At 36.4% G+C, this 13,996-nt stretch overlaps 1 non-coding gene across 1 annotated transcript; it reads left to right on the top strand.

The window, feature by feature from the left end:
- The first annotated feature begins 11,309 nt into the window (after positions 1-11,309).
- Positions 11,310-11,416, top strand: LOC116132038. The gene has a single exon (XR_004128356.1). It is a non-coding gene; the product is annotated as a small nucleolar RNA R71 (small nucleolar RNA).
- The last annotated feature ends 2,580 nt before the right edge of the window (positions 11,417-13,996 follow it).

Below are 13,996 nucleotides of genomic sequence, written 5' to 3'. Positions count from 1 at the left end.
CTCCAGTGTAATTAATGTATGTTTTATATTACGATTATTTTTCTTGTATAGTCGTATCACTAATTTTAATCTAAAAAAGTTTAGGTTCTGACTTTTGAGTATTTCTCTAACCAGGATGTACGCTAAATTTTTATTATACAGATTTTAAATCTGAAAAATTAGATCTTTTAAACGGTTGAGATTTTCTTAAATTATATATATATACACACTATTATACTAACATCAGAGTTTACAGGATTTAACCTTTTCTAACCGTATCGGTTGTACTTTCTCTCTCCCATGTACTGTTCTCGTTATTCTCACGTAAAATTTTAAATTTTGTTTATCTTTTTTATTGTGCGTCTTTTAAATTTGAATAAATCTAAACCACAGGCTAAAATTTAAAGCCCTGATAAGAAAAAATATTTTTGTTTGAAAAGCAGAAATAATTATAAAAATCATGTGTGTTAATCTGATTGGACTAAAAAAAAGAACAAAAATAGCCAAAATGCTGTAACTACTAGGTCTAGCTAAGTCTAACATACTTTAATTAGATTATTAATTCATACTCTTAAATGTTAGACTATCCAGTCAAATGTGGTCTAACATAGTATACCCTTATATACTAGAAAAAAAATATCATTTGTTATTTCTTAAAGGGTATAATTGGTAATCACTTGATTTTATAGTTAGATTTTTACTTTAAGTAAAACCTTCATATTTTGGGAAATTAAGATTATTGACTTGACTATATATATATCTTGATTCTAAGGTGGTGCTTGTGAATAACACTTACTATTAAATAACTCTGAATAAATAAAATAAAATGATATTTCTGTGATATATTTGTTTGTAATTTTTAAATATATGATTATAAGAGTTTGTTTTTACAAATTATAAATATATGAAAATTAACTAGTAATTTTACATAAATATCCTCATATATCTATAACTTGTAGTGAAAATCATCGATCAGAAAATATCTGAACTCTACCAGAGCTAAGAAAACTCCATTTGAGTTCTAATGAATTTCATGGAGTAGTTGGAGAACCTGTGGTTGGGTTTGAGGACTTTCACAATATTACGTAATTGATCTAGATTGTCAATCATCATTGTTGATGTTCTTATGAGGAAGTGAAATAAGCTGAAATTTGGTTTTTATTTGTTCTCGTAATAGCCTTTCTCTTTATTTTCTGTTGGTTTTTTGAATGGTTTCTTATGTTGTGAATGGGGAAGTTGCTATCTCTCCGTGCAGGAATTACCGTTGTTCTAGCAACCAGATTCATCAAATTTAGCAGATGTTTGATTTGTTGCCACAAATTTAGCATCAAAATGATCAAAAATAAAGAAACAGATTTAGTATTTATAATATCTAAATATATACAACAAGGTACTTCTCATCAAAATGTGAATGGCTCAAACTCATTGATGCATTGATTAGTGCACTAGTCGCAACAAGTAATAGAATGATGAGTAAAGTATCGCTCCCACGAGGATTGCATGCCAAGTACTAATTTCCCTAATTTGTATCAAGTTGGAGCAAACGAAAAATGGTTGGATTTGCGGGAGACAATTAAGCTGAAGTTAAAACAAAATGTACAATGTAATTTAAAATCTTATTAATGAGAGCAAAATCAATTCAAGAAAATATCAGTTAAGACAAGTAGGTTAGGGTTTTGACTTCACTAGGATTTTATGATTTAATCAACGATTTCTGTTGCTTCTAAGTTCACGTGCAAGGATTATAAATCGGACACCCTAACCTGTAAAACATACCTTCTTCGGCTATGTTTTCCTACTTATCCCTATTAAACTTCCCGACCCAACAAAATGAAGGTTAATAGTTCCAAGTCTGTTAAGCTAAGTGGAGTCCTAAATTGATTTAATGGATCTTTGATCCTATCTCTGGTGTTCAATCAATCAAATGGTATTTACTCTAAGAGATTAATACATGATTCACTTCTCAGTCTCATCATGCACAACAATTAATTTCAATTGGAACAAGAATAAATACATAATCCAAGCAATAGAATATGAAAGCAACATCAATTTATTGCTTAAACATTAAAATACCAATTACATCAAAACCCTAACCCAAAAGTGAGTTAGTTCATCCTAAAGTTAAAGCAAATCAAAATAAAAGCTGTAAAAACAGAGTTCAACATGCTGGAATAATGAAAAGAGAATAAATTCTTCCCTATTTGATGAACCCAAAGGCTTCCAATCTTCAATTTCTCTCCTTTTGCTCCAAACAGTGTCAAACCCCTTACAAAATAACTAAGTTTCTCTCAAATAGTCGACCCTTAAACCCTCAAACTAATCCCATACAATTAAAACGCACAGTTTTAATAAATTAAAAATTGCAGTTTCACCGTAGCATCAAGTTGGATTTTATTTCACTATCTGACCCGAGACTTTCTTGTCGCAATGAAGAATAAACTTCGTTGCGGCGAACTTTTCTGAAATTACGAAACTGCCCTCTGCTTGCTTCTTTGCTTGAATCTTCAATCTTAGTCTCCAATAAGAACAAGCTTTATAGTGCTTTGAATATGCATAAGAACTTTCTCGATTCCTGAAATTCGCTTGATTTTGGGTCTAGAAACTCAATTCCGCTCAGTGTTTGCTCCAACTACACGTTTTGGCCTGAAACGTAAAATATATGAAATTAAGTTGCAATTTAGGCACAAACTTAAAAAAGAAGTATCCAAAATCCAGCCAAAAAGTATAGATAAAACAGTATAATCCTAGGATTATCAAATACCCCCAAACTTAAGGCATGCTTGTCCTCGAGCATTAGGTACAAAATTGGACTAAAGAAGAACAACTAACAAACAAAAAAAGACAACAAAATTGAAAATGAAAAGGGAGAATTTAGAATCAAAATGAAACACAAAGAAATGCGTAGAATTGATGCAAGTCTCAAAAATTGTTGAAACATTATCACGAGAAAATGCTTAACACTCCAAGAAGTTATAAGTTGATTAACTATCTTTCTCTATCGGCCTCCTAAGTAGGTAATCCCCACTTTAGTCCACCTTCCGACTCCCCGAATTATTTTATGTAGAAATGCAAAGTTTATCAAATGGTGGTAGACTCCATAAGCCTACGCATCGAACTACTCTCCACTAATGTGGACTAGACATCATTAAGGATCAAAAGATCTTTGCAAGCTTGTAACGTTGTGCTCGGTTAATGGGCTCTAAGGAAAAGGGTAAGATAAACAAAGTAAGAGAACTCGGTTTTCTTCATGTAAACACTAAGAACTACATCAATCTCCGCTTTCTTTCTCAACCACCAATCAAGGTGTCAACCATTTTATAACCCTCAAACGTATGCATTTCTTAATTTTGATTCTGAATTGAAATTCTCAAATTTCTATTTTTTTTTTTTTTTTTAAAGCAACAACATCAATTTATTAAGGTCAACCCCTTCTTCCTGCCCTCTTTACGATCCCTAAACTTAAGATTTTGATTCGTCAAATTCTCACACAACTCTCCAAGCTCTTTTGTGGCATACATTAGGTCCATAATTCTCTTAAAGGGTACGAAATGTGTTTAGGGTGAGAGGTTTGGGCATTTTTGGTTGCACAAGAAGAATAGGACAGTGATAATCTCATAAGGCTCAAATAGGTGACTAGGGAAAAATTTATTCATGGTCGGCTAGAAAGGCTCAAATGTTCTGAAAAATTGCCGAAATCATTTCCTCAATAATGTCTATTCCTAGAATTTCGCCTCAAACACTTCTCAACTAGGTTCTAGAGTCCACCAACATTATGAAGACTTCACCTAACCACATAAAATATTTCTAAGCATGCCAAAATAATGAAAATGGTGGTTGAACCACTCAGCAAACCTCTAGAATAGAAAAGTTAATCAGCCAACCTAAACTTGAAGCTATGCTTAACATTTTCCATAAATAAAATCTCAACAATCCTATTCTCATCACAGACTTATGCAATTCATCATTAGCAACAACAACACACACACACACACACAAAAAAATTCAAAAAAAAAAAAAAAAAAAAACCTAAACACAACATTTTTCAAATTTTCCTACCCCCAAACAAAAAATGACATTGTCCCTAATGTCACATCATACACATCTCAGGAATAGAAAAACAGAATTAAAAGGTACGAGATACTCCCCTAATTAATTTGTGAAGGCTGATTTTCTTTAACACCCTAACATTTGTTCCTTGGTTTCCTCCTCAACATCATCTGCAAAGCAACTGAAAATCTATGGTGCCCAATGTGTTAGATATCTTCACTGATTAATACGAAAAAATTACAACATGATCTCAAACTTATCAAACTAAACCAAAAAATTCAAACAACAACAATTAACAATCTAACAAAGGAAAATCGATTCCAATTTACAAGACAAAGAGAAATGAAATCAGAAAATACAAAAACAAGTGTTTCAGGCTTCATTCGTCGTCTTCCTTTTCTTCTTAGACATCATCATCTTCTTCCATGGCATCATCTTCTTCCTCCTCTCGTCAATCTTGCCATTGGAAGTTTGATACATCAATGCCTAGATTGGTGCAGCAGTTGTATTGCATCTTGTACAGTGTTCGAGTCTGACTTGCCATCCAATCTTGACGTTGTTCCATTCTGTTCACTTTTTCCAAGATTTGTTGCAACAGCTCCCTTGTCGTGGATGTTGAACTAGGTGTTCTGGTAGTTGTTGTGGTTCTTGGTCTTTTCGAGCCGGAGCTGGTTCCTTCACTGGTAGGACGCCTTAGGAGCTTGTAATAATAGTTTTGATTGAGGCTTGGGGCAGGATGAAGAAGTGGTTCATCATCTGCCTTCTTTACTCCTGCTCGAGTGCAAATCTTAGTGATGAGATGTTGGAAGGCGAAGCTCCCTCTCCCTAGTTTAGCTGCATGCCTTATACTCTCCATTATGATATTCCCCACATCCATTTTCTTTTCAGTGGCAATGGCATAAAGTAAAACTGCTCTGCTCGCTCAGAAACCACTGAATAGTAGTGCGTTTCTGAAACCATCCTTGCACCGACAAAGTACCACCAAACTCTAGCCATGGGAATCAAATTAGTCCCTTTTATGCTTCTCCTTCCCTTCTTTAAAATTTCCCAAGATGTACCCGACCTTCCCTTCTTTAAAATTTCCCAAGATGTACCCGGCTTTGCAATAACCCTAAGAATCTCATCCTGGTTAATCTCCTGCCTTTTGAAATCTACATACTCATCACGGTCAATTTGATCAGTCTGGTAAAATTCATTGATAATCTTTGCACTAATTTTCACCTTAATACCCCTCACATATACATGCCCAGGCTCACACTCAGGAAAGTTTGCATAAAACTCTCTTACGATTGGCTCTATGGCTAAATGGTTCAGTTCTAGCAGACAGAGATCCTAACCTCTCTCTTGATCGAAGCTTCTGCATTGACTGTGGTCAATCCACTGTTGACAATAAAACCTTTGTCTTTTCTTTTAATTGCTTTTTTGTAACGCTACCCAGCCTTCTCATTCACAAATCTATTGTTGACCTGTTTTCCTTCACCCCTCGGAACAGTTTTGAGCGGCATTTCATTTTGTCAATAAAGTTCACGAAAATCTACCCCCAAACTTAGCGATTTAACTCAAAAATTCAAACACCAATGTACAATTCTACAATCCCAAATCACTTCCTTAATTCACCCTAAGGTTTCGAAATTCACCTTAAGGCTTCAAAATTTACATTTACACCCCAAAATCACCACTCTTCGAAACTCAATCAACCAACTTCGAAATCACAAACCCACACTTCCTCAATACACATAACTCAAACTCCACAATTTTTAACCCAAAATCACCACACAATTTGCACCAATTCAACCTAAAGCACTTCAATCAATTCTTAAATAGAAAGCAAGTACAAACTGAAATTGATTAAAATCAAAGCTAGATACACCCATTTGTACCTTGCCCACCTCAGATTCACCCTTGATTTCGCCAATTGCTGCCCAAATTGAAAGATCCCCAATTTTTTTGGTCAACCTATGGTTTCCACAAATTCTTGCATAATCCTTGAAAAATGGAGATGATTTAGTGTTAATGAGGGTTAAGGAGTGGAGTAGTGGGAAGAATCTTTACTGGACACAATTTGGATTGAAGGTTGAAGTGTTTGGTTCTTGGAAATTTTTGGGAGCTCTCGCGAAAGATGAAGAGTCATGCATGTTTATCTAGAAAATAGTTTTCGCTGCGGCGAAGTTCATGAATCATTCGTGCGAGATGCTCGATGCTACGGCGAAGAAATTTTCTTGCTGCGGCGAAGTCTAGCAGTGCGTATAATGCCGCAGCGAAGAATAAACTTTACCTTGGTGAAATCTTGAATTTCTTTAAGTCTGACTTTGGTAGTGTGTACAATGCCACGGCGAAGAAATTTTCTTGCCGCGGCGAAGTCTGGAGTTCCATGTGGCAATTTATACAATGCCGTCGTGAAGTCTGGAAAATTCAAATTCTTGCCATATTTTGATCATTCACCTGAAACACCAAAAGACAAATGAAATTAAATTATTTCCTAAGTCATAAAACACATAAACAAATTTAAAACAACTAAAAATGAGAACACTTGGGTTGCCTCCCAAGAAGCACTTGTTTATAGTCGAAAGCTCGACTTTCTCATGTCCTCATTCCGGAATGTCGAGTTTGATGGGTAGCGACTTGTAACTCAATGCCCCATCAATGTATGGCTTCAATTGCTACCCATTATCCTTAAATGTGCCCTTTTTTTCATGTGAAATCTCCACAGCCCCGTATGGGTAGACTTCTGTAACTATAAAGGGTCCAGACCATTTAAACTTAAGTTTTCCAGGAAACAGCCTAAGTCTAGAATTTTATAGCAATACTTTCTGACCCACTTCAAATTTTTTCTTCGTGATATGCTTGCGTGCCACATCTTAGTCTTTTCTTTGTAAATACGAGCATTCTCATAAGCTTCATGACGGAACTCGTCAAGTTTATTCAATTTCAGCATCCTTTCCTCCCCACCAGCTTGTAAATCCATGTTTAGTGCTTGACTGCCCAATATGCCTTATGCTTGAGTTCCACCGGCAAGTGACATGCCTTCCCATATACCAATCGGAACGAAGACATACCAATTGGAGTCTTAAACACAGTACGGTATGCCCATAATGCATCATCTAACTTCCATGACCAGTCCTTCCTGGATATGTTAACTGTCTTCTCTAAAATTCTTTTTAGCTCTCTGTTTGACAATTCCACTTGCCCACTGCTCTGAGGATGGTATGGTGTAGCCTCTCTATGTTTCACTCCGTATTTTCCTAGGAGAGCATCAAATTGCCTATTGCAAAAATGAGTTCCCTCATCATTGATGATTGCCCGTGGTACTCCAAATCTTGAGAAAATGTTCTTCCTTACAAAGTTAACCACCACTTTGGCATCCTTGGATGGTAATGCAACTGCTTCCACCCATTTTGACACATAGTCAACAACCAATAAGATGTACACATTTCCATATGAATTCGGGAAAGGGCCCATGAAGTCAATCCCCCACACATCAAAAAGTTCAACCACTAGAATGTTCAACGGCCTTTCATCTCTTCTTGAAATATTTCCACTCCGTTGACATTGGTCACATTCCTGAACCACTCAGAAAGCATCCTTGAATAAAGTTGGCCAATAAAATCCAGATTGAAAGACCTTGGCTGCTGTTCTAGTCCCTCCAAAGTGACCACCAACTTCCTTTTCATGGCAATGCCTTAAAATACTCTCTATCTCCTCTTCCAAGACACACCTACATATCATCTGATCTGCACAATGTTTATACAAAAACAGTTCTTCCCAGAAATAGAACTTCAAGTCAGAGAAAAATTTCCTCTTCTGCTAGAAAGTCATGCCAATTGGGAGCACTCTCGATGATAAGTAATTTGCAATATCTACTGCTTCTTCAACTCTCATCAGTTTCTCATTCGGGAATGTCTCCTTGATTTGAGTTTCCTCTTCACTTCCTTGGTTTGGTCGTTCAATCCTTGATAGATGATCTACACCACATTTTCTGACCCCTTTTTGTCTCGGATCGCCAATTCAAACTCTTGCAGTAGTAGGATCCATCTTATTAGCCTTGGTTTTGCCTCTTACTTTGCTAACAAATGCTTGACCGCTGAATGATCCGTGTAGACTATCACCTTTGCACCTAGCAAATAAGAGCAAAATTTGTCAAATGCAAAAACAATAGCTAGCTCTTTTTCAGTAGTGGTGTAATTCAACTGTGCATCGGTTAGTGTCTTGCTAGCATACTGAATTACATGCAACACTTTCTTCTTCCTTTGTCCTAAAACTACTCCTAATGCAAAATCACTAGCATTACACATCAATTCAAAGGGGAGTTCCCAATTGGGAACTACAATAATGGGTGCGGACACTAATAAATTCTTAAGAGTTTAAAAAGCATGCATGCATTCATCATCAAAATCAAGAAAGGCATCCTTAATCAACAAATTGCATAGGGGTTTAGAAATTTAGGAGAAATCCTTTATAAACCATCTATAGAACCCCGCATGCCCCAGGAAACTTCGGACTGCCTTAATGTTTGCAGGTGGTGGCAGCTTCTCAATCACTTCCGTTTTGGCTTGATCCATTTCAATGCCATCCTTTGAAATTCGGTGGCCGAGTACTATTCCTTCTTGAACCGTGAAGTGACATTTCTCCTAGTTGAGCACCAAATTTGTATCTTGACATCGCTGCAAAAAAAAAAAATGAAAGGCTAGACAGGCAATTATCAAACAAAGAACCAAAAACAGAGAAGTCATCCATGAAGACTTTTATGAACTGGTCCACCATGTCACTGAAAATTGACATCATGCATCACTGGAATGTGGCTGGTACATTGCACAAACCAAAAGGCATCTTTTGTAAGCAAAAGTATCATAAGGACAAGTGAATGTCATCTTCTCTTGATCTTTAGAAACAATGGCAATCTGATTATAACCTTAAAAGTCATCCAGGAAACAATAATGAGCATGCCCCGCCAGTCTTTCCAACATTTGATCGATAAAAGGAAGTGAAAAATGATCCTTCTTGGTTGCTTCATTTAGTTTTCTATAGTTGATGCACACCCTCCAACCCGTGACTGTCCTAGTTGGTATCAATTCATTGTTGTCATTCTTTATTACCGTGATACTTCTTTTCTTTGGAACCACTTGCATCGGGCTCACCCAAGGACTATCTAAAATAGGGTAAATGATGCCTACATCTAAGAGTTTCACCACTTCCTTCATAGAAAGATTCAATCTCGGTTGCGGCTGCACCTTAAGCTTGACATCATCTTCCATGAGTATCTTGTGCATACAAGAAGATGGAGAGATGCCTTTAATGTCTGATATGGTCCATCCAATTGCTAATTTATGCTCTCTTAACACCCAAATCAACCTCTCTTCCTCCAATTTACTCAGCTTTGCATTGATAATTATTGGAAAGACTTCTGATTCACCAAGATATACATATTTGAGGTGAGATAGTAAAAGCTTTAGTTCAAGTTTTGGAGGTTCTTCCGTTTTTGCCTTTTCCTTCTCTTTTTTATGTCAAAATCTTCAAATTCTGGATCTTGGTTTCCGTTTATCGGTTAAAGTGCTTCCAAAAGCCTAGCACACTCATTCTTCGCCGGCTCATCTACCTCTATTGTTTTTTATTGGGCAATGCAAACTTCTGAAGGCAGTTAAGGGGTGTTTTCTTCGATAGTATCTGCTACAAGTCTACACTAAAGCATGAATCTGACTCTGATGGAAATTTAATGGCCTCAAAGACATTGAATGTCACCGTTTCATCTTGGACCCTTAAAAGCAATTTCCCTTCTTGTACATCAATTAAGGCTCTTCCGATGGCAAGAAACGGTCGCCCCAAGATGAAAGACATTTCCTTGTCCTCTTCCATATCCAATATGACAAAGTCTGTAGGAAAGATGATTTTGTCCACCTTAACCAGTACATCTTCAACTATGCCCCTTGAATGCTTGTTGGATCTATCTGCAAGCTACAAAGATATGGTTGTTGGCTTCACTTCACCAATCCCTAATCTCCTAAAACCAGAAAAAGGCATTAGATTAATGATTGCACCTAGATCACATAAAATCTATCAAATGTAATATCTCGTATAACATAAGGGATAGTGAAACTCCCTGGGTCCTTGAGTTTTGGTGGCAGCTTCTTCTATAGAATGGCACTACACTCCTCTATAAGCATTAGTGTTTCCTCCGCTTTCAACTTCCTTTTGTTTGACAGAATTTCCTTAAAGAATTTTTTGTAGCTCGACATCTGCAAAAGGAATGTTAATATGTAGTTTTTTAAATACCTCAAGGAATTTCGTGAACTGTTTATTCTGATTTTTCTTTCTGGGCCTCTGAGGAAAAGGAACAAGAGGAGTATGATGTGCCAACTCCAGTGGTATCTTAGGAAATGACAATTTTCTTTCTTTTGCCTTGGCCTCTCTTCCTTCTTCGATTCTTCCTCGAATTCTTCATCAGATTCTTCCTTCGCTTTACTTGGTGTGTTCTCATCCTTTCTTTTTTGTTCAACCCCTTCCAAAATCGTTCCACTTCGTAAAGCTATTGCACTTGCTTGTTTTCGTGGATTTGTCAATGTGTTACTTGGTAGGGAACTTTGTGGTCACTCATTCAGCTTTTTGGCTATTTGGCCCATTTGTACCTCCAAGTTTCAAATGGACACCCCTTGGTTTCTGAAATTTGCCCTCGTCTCGCTCATGAAACCTGTGGTCTCTTGCATAAACTTCCCGAACATGTCCTCCAATTTCGACAATCTTTGATCCCCTGATTGATGATTCATCCCAACTTGATTGTTTGGCGCATTTCTTTGGTTCCATTGATTATTCTAATACCCTAAGATAGATTTGGATGATTTCTCCAACCCGGATTGTACGTGTTGGAGAAAGGGTTGTTCTGTTGTCTCTGATTCCCTGCCAAATAGTTGACTTGTTCTGATGATGATGAAGCTGAAGCAAAGGTGTTCCCCAATTGGCATGCATTACTTGCATGGTTACCTGCACAAAAATCACATGCCATTTGAGGTGTTTGAATGAAATTTACCTACATACCTCTTAATTGCTTCTGAAGTGCTGTAAGTTGGGCTGAAATGGCCGTGTAAGCATCAACTTCATGAATACCCATAGACTTCTTCGAATGCATTCTCTCATTGGGTCTCTGATAGTTGTTACTTGCCAAGACTTCAAGTAACTCATAAGCTTCTTCAGGTGTCTTGTTTAGCAATGCTCCTCCGGATGCTGCTTCTACTATTGTTTGCACATTTATCATCAACCCATTGTAGAACATTTGGACTTGCATCCAAATCGACAAACCATGGTGTAGACACTTTCTCAGCAGTTCCTTATATCTTTCCCAAGCTTCATAAAGTGACTCATTCTCTTCCTGCAGAAATGATGTGATGTCGTTTCTCATCCTTGTAGATTTTGTTGTTTGGAAATATTTAGTCAGAAACTTTTGTTTCAATTTATTCCAGGTTGTGATTGTTCCTGCTAGTAGTGCCATTAGCCATCCCTTTGCTTTATCCCTTAACGAAAAAGGAAATAATCTTAATTTGATGGCGTCATCTGACACTCTATTTGACTTGAAGGTGTCGCAGATCTCTAAGAAGTTTACAATGTGTGAATTTGGGTCTTCCTTTGGATCTCCCCCAAATTGTACCGACTATTGGATAATTTGGCTGATTGCTGGCTTTATTTCAAAGTTGTTGGCTTGCACTTGTGGCCTAGCTATACTTCGACCACTACCATCAACTGAGGCCATTGAGAATTCCCTCAACATTCTGTTTTCAGCCATCTCAACAACTATTACCTCTCGTTCTCTTCTCTCTCTGTTAAGTCTTCTTGCGGTTCTTTCAATCTCTAGATCAATAAAAACCACTAGATGACATCTAGCTTTTTGCATAAACTACACAGATAGAAAAAGAGCATGAGATCACAAGCAAACAAAAAAGAAACAACAAAATTAAACTAGAAAACAATTAAAACTAAAATTAAACTCCAATCTAGCTAAAACCAGAAAAATTCAATATGAACACAAAATCAATCCCCGGCAATGGCGCCAAAAACTTGATGCATTGATTTTACAACATGCAATGTGTAGCAAATGCACTAGTCGCAATAAATAATTATAGAATGATGAGTAAAGTATCGTTCCCACAAGGATTGCGTGCCAAATACTAATTTTCTTAATTTGTATCAAGCTGGAGCAAATGAAAAATGGTTGGATTTGCGGGAGACAATTAAGCTAAAGTTAAAACAAAATCCACAACAAAATTTAAAATCTAATTAAAGAGAGCAAAATCAATTCAAGAAAATATCAATTAAGACAAGCGGTTTGGGTTTGGACTAACTAGGATTTTATGATTTAATCAACGATTTCTATTGCTTCTAAGTTCACATGCAAGGATTATAAATCGGATACTCTAACCTGTAAAACATACCTTCTCAGACTATGTTTTCCTACTTATCCCTATTAAACTTCCACACCCAACAAAATGAAGATTAATAGTTCTAAGTCCGTTAAGCTAAGTGGAATCCTAAATTGATTTTATAGATCTTTGAACCTATCTCTAGCGTTCAATCAATCAATGGTATTTACTCTAAGAGGCTAATACATAATTCACTTCTTAGTCTCATCATGCTCAACAATTAATTTCAATTAGAACAATAATAAATACATAATCCAAGCAATAGAATATGAAAGCAACATCAATTTATTGCTTAAACATTAAAATACCAATTACATCAAAACCCTAACCCAAAAGTGAGTTAGTTCATCCTAAAGTTAAAGCAAATCAAAATAAAAGCTGTAAAAACAGAGTTCAATATGCTGGAATAACGAAAAGAGAATAAATTCTTCCCTATTTGATGAACCCAAAGGCTTCCAATCTTTAATTTCTCTCCTTTTGCTCAAAACAGTGTCGAACCCCTTACAAAATAAAATGCACAGTTTTAATAAACTAAAAATTGTAGTTTTCGCCACGGCAAAGAATAAAGTTCGTCGTGGCGTCGAGTTAGATTTTATTTCACTATATGACTCGAGACTTTCTAGCCGCGGCAAAGAATAAACTTCGCTATGGCAAACTTTTCTAAATTATTCTGAAATTACAAAACTACCCTTCGCTTGCTTCTTTGCTTGAATCTTCAATCTTAGTGATCTCCGATGGGGACAAGCTTCATAGTGCTTTGAATCCGCACTAGAACTTTCCCGATTCTTGAAATTCGCTTGATTCTGGGTCTAGAAACTCAATTCCGCTCAGTGTTTGCTCTAACTGCACGTTTTGGCCAGAAACGTAAAATATAGGAAATTAAGTTGTAATTCAAGCACAAACTTAAGAAGAAGTATCCAAAATCCAACCAAAAAGCATAGATAAAACAGTATAATCCTAGGATTATCACTATCAAAATACAAAGTCATTTACACACTGTTTTTCCAACATCATTGCAAATTATTTATCCAACTAAAACTAAACAAGTCAGTTTCTTGAACCCTAGATCCAAACCTCTTCCTTGTTTTATGTTCCAACCTTTAACCTAGTCCAGTTCTTGTTCATCATCTTCTTAACCAAACCATGCTCCAGACATACCTCCTGAATTCGATGACCTTGATCGAACTCGTACCATTAATGAAAATGCTACCACCGTTATGTTTTCTTATCAGATTCAATGCATTGAAAAATGTGGACAATCCAAGTATGATATGTTAGGTGTCCATCCAGATTACCCCTTTTCAAAAATCTTTTGTTTACCTCTAGGTCTTGATATCATATTTCCATAAGAATTATTATGGTCCTTTTGGTATATGTTACACCAGTACCACATTGCCATTCAATTTCCAGTCCATTGTCTGTTGAAAATAATTTCCCAATATCAGTCCTCAGCCTCTAAATTACGCTCTTTGATGACCTTTCTCAAATGGTTCAAAACCTTAGCCAAATGGAAATATGTGTTTGCTCATCAGCTTGCTTGGTACAAAGGTCCTATGTCTACCAAAATG

The sequence above is a fragment of the Pistacia vera genome, unplaced genomic scaffold (genome assembly GCF_008641045.1).
Source record: "Pistacia vera cultivar Batoury unplaced genomic scaffold, PisVer_v2 Contig247, whole genome shotgun sequence".
Taxonomy (NCBI): Eukaryota; Viridiplantae; Streptophyta; class Magnoliopsida; order Sapindales; family Anacardiaceae; genus Pistacia; species Pistacia vera.
Note: the sequence above shows the minus strand (reverse complement) of the source record. Positions and strands in the feature narration are given on the sequence as shown.